Here is a 10,116-nt window from a genome sequence, read left to right as displayed (position 1 = left end):
AAACAGGCTCTTTGTTCACAAGTGTTCAGACATCCCATGTTCTTGGTCACCCATAAAAAAATGGAATCCTATTTGGGCGCAGATCCATCAAATCATTGGCACCCAAGGGACCCCATTGACTGTAATGGGGTTTGCTGGGTTTTCACCATGCTGCCTAACATTTTCCAAGACAAAATAGCCTATCATGCTTTTGTCTGGGATTGTGTGTGATCTTAACGCAAGTTGCAGATACATAGCTGAGGAAAGAAAGGAAAGAACTGCAACAGGATGGCATAATTCAGCTAGACTGAGATCCTAGAAGTTGGTATAAGTGGCTCGTTGGTCTAGGGGTATGATTCTCGCTTTGGGTGCGAGAGGTCCCGGGTTCAAATCCCGGACGAGCCCTGTTTTTCTATGCGAAACAGATGTAATGCATCATTTTACATGGTTTCACTTTAGTTTACGAAATCATTTACTAAAAATCTGAACAAGGATAACAACAAAAAAAACAGGGCTCGTCCGGGATTTGAACCCGGGACCTCTCGCACCCAAAGCGAGAATCATACCCCTAGACCAACGAGCCGCCTCTACAGAATATCAGTGGAGGAGGAACCTCTTGCAGATAAAGTATATATGAGTAGTGCCACGTCTTTCCAGGATTTAACACACTGCAGTAATTCAGTATACGATGCAGTGTGATGGTAGATATTTGGATCTGACTGAGTGATTTAGACACAGAAATCCAACAATATAGAATTATATACAAATGTGTATGGCTATAAATCAGGATTGCACAACCTCCGACACAGATGTGAACGCATGCTTGTGGGTAAAAGTGGATCGTAATTAAGGCGATGGTCACACAAGACATAAATACTGCAGAATTTGCTAAGGAAAACCCACAACATTCGGTACAAGCCACATGGACAAAATTTAAACAACACTCGTTTGCATGCTGCGGAAATATTTAGCATGATATCCGCAGCAGAAATGTAGATTTTAATTCTGCAGCATGTAAATTTATGCTGCATATTTTAAGCAAAATTTCCATTTCTTCAGATAAGAGAGTGAAATCCTCCCCAAAGTGTAGCATTTCTGACCCATTTACCTTAAGGGCGGCTTTACGTATTTGCGCACATAAAATATATGTTTTTACATTCGTGTTAAAAAATAGAATATGCCCTATTTTCCTGCATATTTTAGCACCAAAGGGCTCATACGAGTCTATGGCGGTTGCAATACGCACGCAAAAGCGCAATACACTGCATAATTCTATGAAAAAAAAGAACATATCCGAGCCTCATTAGGCTAAATAGCCTTTTAAATCACAGTTGGGGGTGTCCTGTGCCCATGTGAACACGCGCTGTGAGCGCAAAAAAGCAGTGAAAGTACAGATTCGCATGCAAAAATGCTTTGTTGACTGTGCAAATACATTGCGCTGAAACTTGTGTATTTGCACATATGCTTGTTTAAAATAGCCGTAAGGGCTCCTGGAGACAAGCGTAGGCGTAGATACACTCGTGACAGCGCTGTGAAGGGAGCGCTATTGCAGGCTATCATGTGTGTATTGGCACATTTTACTGTACTTTTTTTATGCTGCCGGGACCGTTCACATCGGGGCGGGACACATCTGCACTGTGATTTAACAGGCTGCGCAGCCTAATTCGTCCCCTGTGAAATCGCACAGTTCAGTGTGCGATTTTGTGCGGATTAGGTGCGCACCCCTCCTATGGTAGCTCTGGTGTACAAATGTGCACAAAAATAGAGCATGCTGCATATATATTATCACGCAAGCAAAATTTGTACGAAAAAACGCATGATGTGAGGGAACCCATTGAAATCAATGGGTTTTGTTCTCTGTATATTGCACAAGTGAATTTGTGCATACAAAAACGTGCGCAAGTACAACCCCTAAGCGTAACAAAACTTGTGGCTGAGACTCTGCCCAGCCATAGCTTCCAATAGCTGCACGATTGTGCCGACCCTATTGGCAAGATTATGCTTTAATGGCAGCAGTGGTTGGACAGAGTCTCAGCCACAAGTGGTTTCTGTTACGTGTGAACGCAGCCTAATCAGTGCTGCTTCTCAAAATTGTATTCTCAGGTTGAAGGGCCATTTACATGGGAAGATTATCGCTCAAAACTCGTTTCAATGAACTAAATTGAGCAATAATCATCCGGTGTAAATGCAAAAAAATCATTTACTGCTCGTTCACTTCTTGTCATCACTGACTGTCAGTCAGCATAAAAAACAGCGCTGGATCGCAGGATTCTCGTTGCGTGTAAATGCTCCCTCCTCAGTGCTTGATATAGAAAGTGAAACAACCTTAGTAGTGACATCAGCACTCATGCAGTCATTTAGACAACGGCCATGCCGTCTAAATGGAACATTACTTGTTGGTGAAGATGTAATTTTAACTTTTCAACACTACAGGGCGTACCGCTACATCCTATAGCTTCAGAGTATGTATGAAGGGAGATCGCAGGTCAATCCTGCTCCATACAACGCGGGTGCCGGATGTTTCTTACAGCTGACACCCGCCTGTTACAGCTCGGATAAGCTGCGCCGCTCATCGGAGCTGTTAATCCTTTAAATGCACCATCAATTCTGACCGCAGCATTTAAATGCCCCTGTCCTGTACGGCCCCCTGCGATGAGACCGTGGGGAGCTGTGCGGTTTTCATGTCAACCGGGGGCCTTCTTAGAGCCACAGGCATGGCTTGATAGATTGCCTGTCAGATTGCAGTATGATGTAACGCTATGGCATTACATCACACTGAGGGAGCGATCAAAGCATCACAAGTTCTTGCCTCCTCCTCCGGAGGGTGTAAAAATAAATGTAACCCCTTAGTGACGGAGCTCTCTAGTTTATTTCTATTTTCGTTTTTTACTTCCTTCCTTTATTTATCCATCGACGTACATGTATGAGGGCTTGATGACATTGTAACTTTATTCTATGGGTCAGTACTAGTACTACGATACCAAAATTATATCGTTTTTTTTTTTGCTGTTCTATTTGTTTTTCCAAAGATATTTAGTTTTTTAAAATTATTTTCTGCCGCAATCTTCTGCGCACAATAGCTTTTTTTATTTTTACGTTGACATACTTGGGTGAGAACTCATTTCTTGTGGGGTGTCCTGTAGTTTGTGTTAGTACCATTTTGGAATACATACGCCTTTTTGACCGCTTTTTGTTGCATTTTTTTTTGGAGACAGGGTGACCAATAAAGTGCATTTCTGGCGTTCTTTATTTTGTTTTCTGACTATGTTCATCGTGCGGGCTAAATAATGCATGTTACATGTATTTTTGTTTTATGATTTAGAATCTTTTATTATAAATATGGCAAAAGGAGAGTGATTGATAGGCATTCCAAAAGGCCCCCAGCTGCCATGACACCCGCACGGCTCCCTGCGAGCAGGGTGGGCCATACGCGACCCCCGAACATCAGTCGGGGGATTTCAATGGCACTGTTAGAATTGACAGTGGCATTCAAAGGGTTAACATCCCCAATGAGCTATGCGGCTCATCTCAGTAAGAAACAGCCGACACCCGGGATGTATGAAGGGAGATCACCCTGCGATCGCCCTTAACACACGTTCTGCATCTGCAGGACATAAAAACATTATAGGCCTGTCACTAAGGGGTTAAAAAAGTTTTACTAATTATTTAAAAAAATAAAACGTAATAAAAATACCTTTTGCCATATTTATAATAAAATAATCTAAATAATAAAACAAAAATACATATTTGATATCACTGCATCCGTAAAAGTCTGATCTATCAAAGTAAAGCATTGTTTACCCCGCACAGTGAACGTCGTAAGAAAAAAAGGTAGCGAACGCCAGAATTGCTCTTTTTTGGTCACCCTATCTCCAAGAAAAAATGTATTAAAAAGCGATTAAAAGTTCATATGTATTCTAAAATAGTACGTCAACAGGACGTCTCGCGGAAAATAAACCTTCACACAACTATGTCGACAAAAAACTAAAAGAGTTACGGCTGTCAGATGATGACAGAAAATAATAAAAAAAAAAATATATCTTTAAAAAAATAAAAATATACAGCAAATTTGGTATTGTAGTAATACAATGGCTGTGATTGGTTCATCGAGCGCCGCAGTGATTGACTGAGCTGTGGCACTCGAGAACCAATCAGAGCCAGCGCTTCCTGGAGGTGGAGTTTTTGAACCTCCAAACCAGGAAGCGCTGACTGAAAACTACAAGCAAGTGTGCTGGAGCTGCGGAGAAGAAGTGTGGCAGAGCGAACAGCGCCTATTAGATAATGTATTGTTTTTAGTTTTATTTTATTTAGCCAGGGCTTATTTTCAGGGTAGGGCTTAAATTTCAAGATTAAACCTTTCCCGTTTCAGATTAAACCTTAAAATTAAACCTTTCTCGCAGATTAAACCTTTCCTGTTTCAGGACATACATTCACATCCTGCAGGGTTGGGGTATGTATGAAGAGAGATCGCGGTGCGACCTCTATTCATACAGTGCGGGCGTCAGCTGTTTATTACAGCTGACACCAGCGGGCAATAGCTGCAATCAGCCACTATAGGGGTTAATGGGCCATTTACACGGGATGATTATTGCTCATACAAATGAATTTGAGCAATAATCATGCAGTGTAAATACACAACAATCACTCAGTTAACAGTGACGTCAGCGCTCGCGCAGCTGTTTACTCGACTGTTGGTCTGTGTAAAAGGTTCATAAGAAAGAACGGTCCTCATTTTCTGTTATTGTTAACTGGCACAACCAATGGCAGCGAGGAGACACGTCAGACTCATGCGAGGACAAATTGTCTCATTTATTCTAATGTGTAATTTTATGACAACCGAGCAAACAATCCTGCTCTAAATGAGCCGGCTCAGAGCTGCTGTACGGCATTACAAGAGCCTGATATACATAGTTGTTAGACTAATACGTTTATTGCAGCCAGCCCAGTCTGATTTTTGGCCTGTAAGATACTTAAGAGAGTCTTTGTGTTAATTAATCCTGCCATGCAAAGCTGGATAATCCCGCAGTTGCTTGTTATCTTGTTATCTATCATTACATATGTATGTACGCCACTACTGGAACCATTCACAGGTACAACCTAGGTTCCTTTTTTGTGTAAGAAACCGTTATTCTTATAAGGCCGGTGGCAAACGAACGGGTTTGCATTGCAGCAAAGACCGTTCGGAACATGCTATGGAAAATTGCTTTTTCCTACACACTCGCGGATTCCAATTGCGACTTCCGCAAGCGGAGGAAAGATCGCAGCAGGTTTTATTTTTGTGTGGATTCTGCACGGACGACTTCCATTGAAGTCAATGGAAGCTGCCCGACCCTCGGCCCATCCGCAGTTGGCATTGGCAGTACCTAGTGTGTGCATGCAGCAATACCCTTGGGCTGGTGGTAGCTTTAGAATCCAGTGATGTTCTATGTTTATCTGTAAACTTGCATCCATTTAGGGCTCATGTCCACGGGAAAAATATGGCCCGTGCGGATTTCTGCTGTGGATTTCCGCTGCGGATGCACTTTTAATTGCCGTTTTTTTTGCATGTGGGATATGAATTGAGATAGAGGACAATTGAGCCCATCCGCATGTGACCCGTGTTAAAATGGAGCATGCTGCGTTTTAATTCCCGCGTACGCCATCCGCAAATCGCTTAGAAATACCATCCGCAGCTATTAAATTAATCGCGGGTGGTCAATGATATCCTATGGGAAATGTGATATTTGGATCATGCATGCGGTAGACCCGCACGGATTTAATAAATCTATTTTCCCTGTGGACATTGGGCCGTACATCTATGTAACGTCTACTGCAGATGCATAATGCAATGTCTAAACCTTGCAGTATTCTAACACGATCAGATTTTTTTCTTGGTGCAAAATACTCAGCAGTATTGTAGTTACTTGAAAGCTACCTTAAGTTTTTCCATGTTTTTTTCTAAAACACCAAAGAAGCTTTTATGAATAAACTTTTTACCATTTTTCTTTCACAAAAAAAGGAAATGTACTACAGTATTTATGTTTTTTTTTATTGCTCACCTCATTTTGCCTTTTTTTTCTCCACATCATGTGCCATTTTGCTTCCCCTACTTTAGGGTGGTTTCACATGAGCGCACCCCTGTACTCGCCAAAACATACGTGTATGAAGGTCCGTGCATTGCCTTCAATGGAGTTGCGTTGCTGCTGGCGGCTCCATTGAAGGCAATAGTCTGCCAGAACCCCTGAAGTGATTTTTCAGGGAAGAGCTTTATGTATAAGCTCTTCCCTGAAAAACATCCCTTTTAGGGTAAAAAAAAAAAGAATATATATACACACTCACCTTTCCGCCGCTGCCGTGTAAATATTCCCGACAGGAGTCCCCTTGTCATTGAACACGATGACAGCACTGTCACAGTGATCAGTGCCAAGGGGACTCCCCGGGGTGAGTAAAGAATTTCCTGCCACAGCTGTCACGCAATGTTCCCCCATCGCTTTCAATGGGACCGGCACTTCTGCAGTCCCATTGAAAGCAATGGGCTGCTGCAAGCCCTACAGGGATTTTCAAGGAAGGGCTTTAAATATAAGCCCTTCCCTGAAAAATCATCCCTAGAATGTGTTAAAAATAAAAAATATATATACTCACCTCTCCTCAGCTGTCGGGGCTTAGGCGTGTCCAGCTGTTAGGGCACATGGCAGGGCTCAGAAGGAAAGGAGCGCTCTTTGGCTTTTGGAATGCACATTATACAAATGAAACCCCCAAGAAGTGACTCCATTTTGGAAACTAGACCCCTCAGGGAATTCATCGCAGGGTGTAGTGAGTGTTTTAACCCAACAGGTGATTTTTGAATTTTTTTTAACATTTTGATTTAAAAGTGAAAAATTCAAATTTTTTCCAGTAATACGTAGGTTTAGCCCCAAATTTTTCATTTTTGTCAGGGGCAATATGAGAAAAAGCACCCCATGCTATGTTACCCAATTGCCCCCGAGCACGAAAATGCCCCATTGGTGGACGCATATTGCCATGTATCAGATGAATCGGAGTCCTCTGAAATGGCAGTCCTTGGATGCCTTCTCGGGAGTACAGGGGGTTCAGACTCACTTGATGATAAAGAAGATAATGCTAGAAAAATTGGGTCATCTTCACTAGCTGAGTCTGTTTCAGATGCAATTATTGCATAAACCTTCTCCGCAATAAACCTCCTGTGGGCCATACTATAGATATAGAAATTTATTATGCACCCAAAAAAGCGCAAAAGGTTTTTTATTGGGTGACCACATGCAACTGGGCAGATCAAAGTGACAGGGTGACCATGGGATGGGGTCAGGAACTTTTGGATTTAGTGTTTTGTTTTTGTAACGTACCGCAGCGTCCAAGACACATGGCCCACGCTTAGGAGCTAGCGGGGTAGAGATGGCACTTGTCACGGAGGGATGCATGTAACCTCGGCCAAGGCACTACTAGGCCTCTTCCAGGCAATGCTGGGACAGCAATTACTTGTATAGGGTTGTGTAGTGAACCGCAGAAGTTGTCACTCGTGACGCCACCATTCCTTCACACTATTGATTCTCCGGCAGTTGAAGTATTTTAGCACAACAGTGTGTGGGCTCTCTTATTTCAAACACTGTAAACGGGCAGTGACTGGAACTTTACTTTTTGTGGTATAAATATCACACGCCAGTGCAGAAATTACAGTTAGGCAAGGTCAGGGAGGAGAACACAGGATGACATCGGACCTTCGGGCTAAGTTATCTGTAAGATTCTGCTGCTGGAAAGGGAATACTGCAGAGGAGGACGGGGGAAGGGAACACTGCACTGACACTCACTTGTACTCTGTAGCGTGAACACTGCATGGCAGACTCCTTGCTTCTCTCTCACGTTCACTCCTCAAGGTACCCCCATGTGGCCGGCGCTCTCACTCCTTTCTCAACTGTTGAAGATGACAAAAGAACACATCTAGCTCTCAATCACTCATATTTATAATAATACCACACCATGTGACTAGACAAACATGTTACTTTTTCCAGACATATCCCAGCCACTATCAGACATTAATCTCTTACATGCTGCAGCTCCTGCTACATAACAGCAGACAAGACACTTTGCACAGTGCATCCACACCAAAGACATGACATGTATGACAATTATGGAGGGGCCAGATATATAGACTTCAGTCCACTAAATTTTTTTCTTCTTTACTGATAGGGTAAGACACTACACTGACTACACTAACACTACACTGAATGACACACTGATCACACTCTACTAACTACACTAATATACTGACAGGACGTCTACACTACACTAACACTGATCGCTGGTAATTTTGATTATTTTCCATACAATAATCCCCTCACACCCAACCGCTGATAACACACTGCAGTGGTTGGAGAGAGAGCGATCGTACTGTAAACAGCGCAAACTCTCGCTGTTGCACTCATATTGGTCAGTCAGCACTTAGGTCACTCTCACATCTGCGCTTTTTAACGCAGCGTTTTGAACACTGCAGTAATCACAGTATAACGCTTTCATTGATTTCAATGGGGCTTCGCAGACACGCGTTCGATCATATTGCTGGATGAGCGCTGTCTGCTCTATTTTTTAGCACCTCATCACTCATCACAATGATGGCGTGTGCTAAAACAGACGTCCGAAAACAAAAGTAAAATCGTGGTGTTTTACCAAGCGCCTGTGTGAGAGTTGCTCAACTGACCAATGATATTGATTGCTAGGGCAGAACCGCTGTGATTGGTCATTCAGCAGCAGGTAATGATTGGCTGCTAATTATGTTAGCAGCTATCACAACAGCGTTGCCGCAATTTCCACTGTGGTGACACTTTAAACACAGGATGTAAGTTTACGGTTTAAGTACCATGCACCCATAACATAAACTTACGTTCTGTGGCATTAAGGTGTCAAAGGGGGATTATGGTGGTATCAAGTTATTACCTAAGAGAAAGGAGCTGCCTTTGTTGCTGAAACTCTGACCGATCCATTCACAATACTCAACACAGTTGATGATAGTTTTAGAAAGGCGTTACTGGCTTTTCTTCCTGTTGAAGTTACCTGTTAATAAAACTATGTTGAGCAAGTAAATACCGGTATGTGTTCTGTCCGGGATTATGTACTGAAAAGTTATATGGTGCCGGGACAGGCCTGCAACCAAACATTTTTCAGGCATTTCCCAGTGGTGCATCAAAAAGTTGGGCTGATCACAGTCTTTACCATGTTAAATCTAGGGTCTCTCCTGACAGAATTCCCAGAAGTCGTTTTACAAGTGATATGTAATTATTTATAAAGATGGAACAACCTTATTTATACCTACAAATCTATTTCAAGGGAGTTCTAACAGATTTAAGGCCCATTTACATGCAAAGATAATCTTCCAAAGGACTGAAAGATTGAGCGACCTATTTGCATAAAGTGTTAATGGCCATTAGCACTTTAGCATCTCCATGTGCATGTAAAAGGGCCCCCGGGAGCTGTTTGCAGAGCCCAGTTTGTGATTACTCACATGCCAAGCTGTGCACACAGCAGCTGCATTGTTCTGCTCATAGTTGTCCGCAGATTACAATGTTATTACAATGAAAGTGCACGATGCCCACGTTTACATGTAACGATTATCGCTCATTTTCAGTCGTTTGAACAAATTTTGAGCGATAATCATATGTAAATGGGCCTTAATTCTCTGGAGGTGGCCAAATAATTTCAGTTAAATTACACAATGCCCCCCCCCCATTTTATTTCCTTAAGATTACATACAATACAGTATGCATCCCTAATACATTAACAATCTAGGACAAACTGCCTTTCAAGGTTAGAAGATCTATTTAAAGCAAGTAAACATGACAATCATAATACAAAAAGAAGCTTAGAGATTAAGCTATTAGGGAAACTCAAGCTTTAAGATCAGTATACAGACCACAACTTCCTGGAGTTTACTGTATGTGCCTAAGACTATACGGAGTAATGCGCTGAATTCATGAAAACTCGTTCACTTATTCAAATACGTTTTAATGATTTAATTTAAGAAAAAACTGCAACATTCTGCATATGTACCGTACCTTTTAGAAGTGTAACTTTTTTAGTTGTTATTTCTATTAATATGTATTTATAGACATTTAGAACAATTTGTTACCCCCTTCATTACGATATACTCAC

General features: G+C 42.1%; 2 non-coding genes across 2 annotated transcripts; one reads left to right on the top strand and one right to left on the bottom strand.

Annotated features, from left to right (window-relative positions):
• Nucleotides 1–312: 312 nt before the first annotated feature.
• On the top strand, nucleotides 313–384 carry TRNAP-UGG (transfer RNA proline (anticodon UGG)). The gene has a single exon. It is a non-coding gene; the product is annotated as a tRNA-Pro (tRNA).
• A 106-nt stretch (nucleotides 385–490) lies between these two features.
• TRNAP-UGG (transfer RNA proline (anticodon UGG)) lies at nucleotides 491–562 on the bottom strand. The gene has a single exon. It is a non-coding gene; the product is annotated as a tRNA-Pro (tRNA).
• Between the last annotated feature and the right edge of the window lie 9,554 nt (nucleotides 563–10,116).

Source organism: Eleutherodactylus coqui, chromosome 2 (genome assembly GCF_035609145.1).
Source record: "Eleutherodactylus coqui strain aEleCoq1 chromosome 2, aEleCoq1.hap1, whole genome shotgun sequence".
Taxonomy (NCBI): Eukaryota; Metazoa; Chordata; class Amphibia; order Anura; family Eleutherodactylidae; genus Eleutherodactylus; species Eleutherodactylus coqui.
The sequence above is the reverse complement of the archived record's forward strand: the minus strand, read 5'-3'. Positions and strand labels throughout refer to the sequence as shown.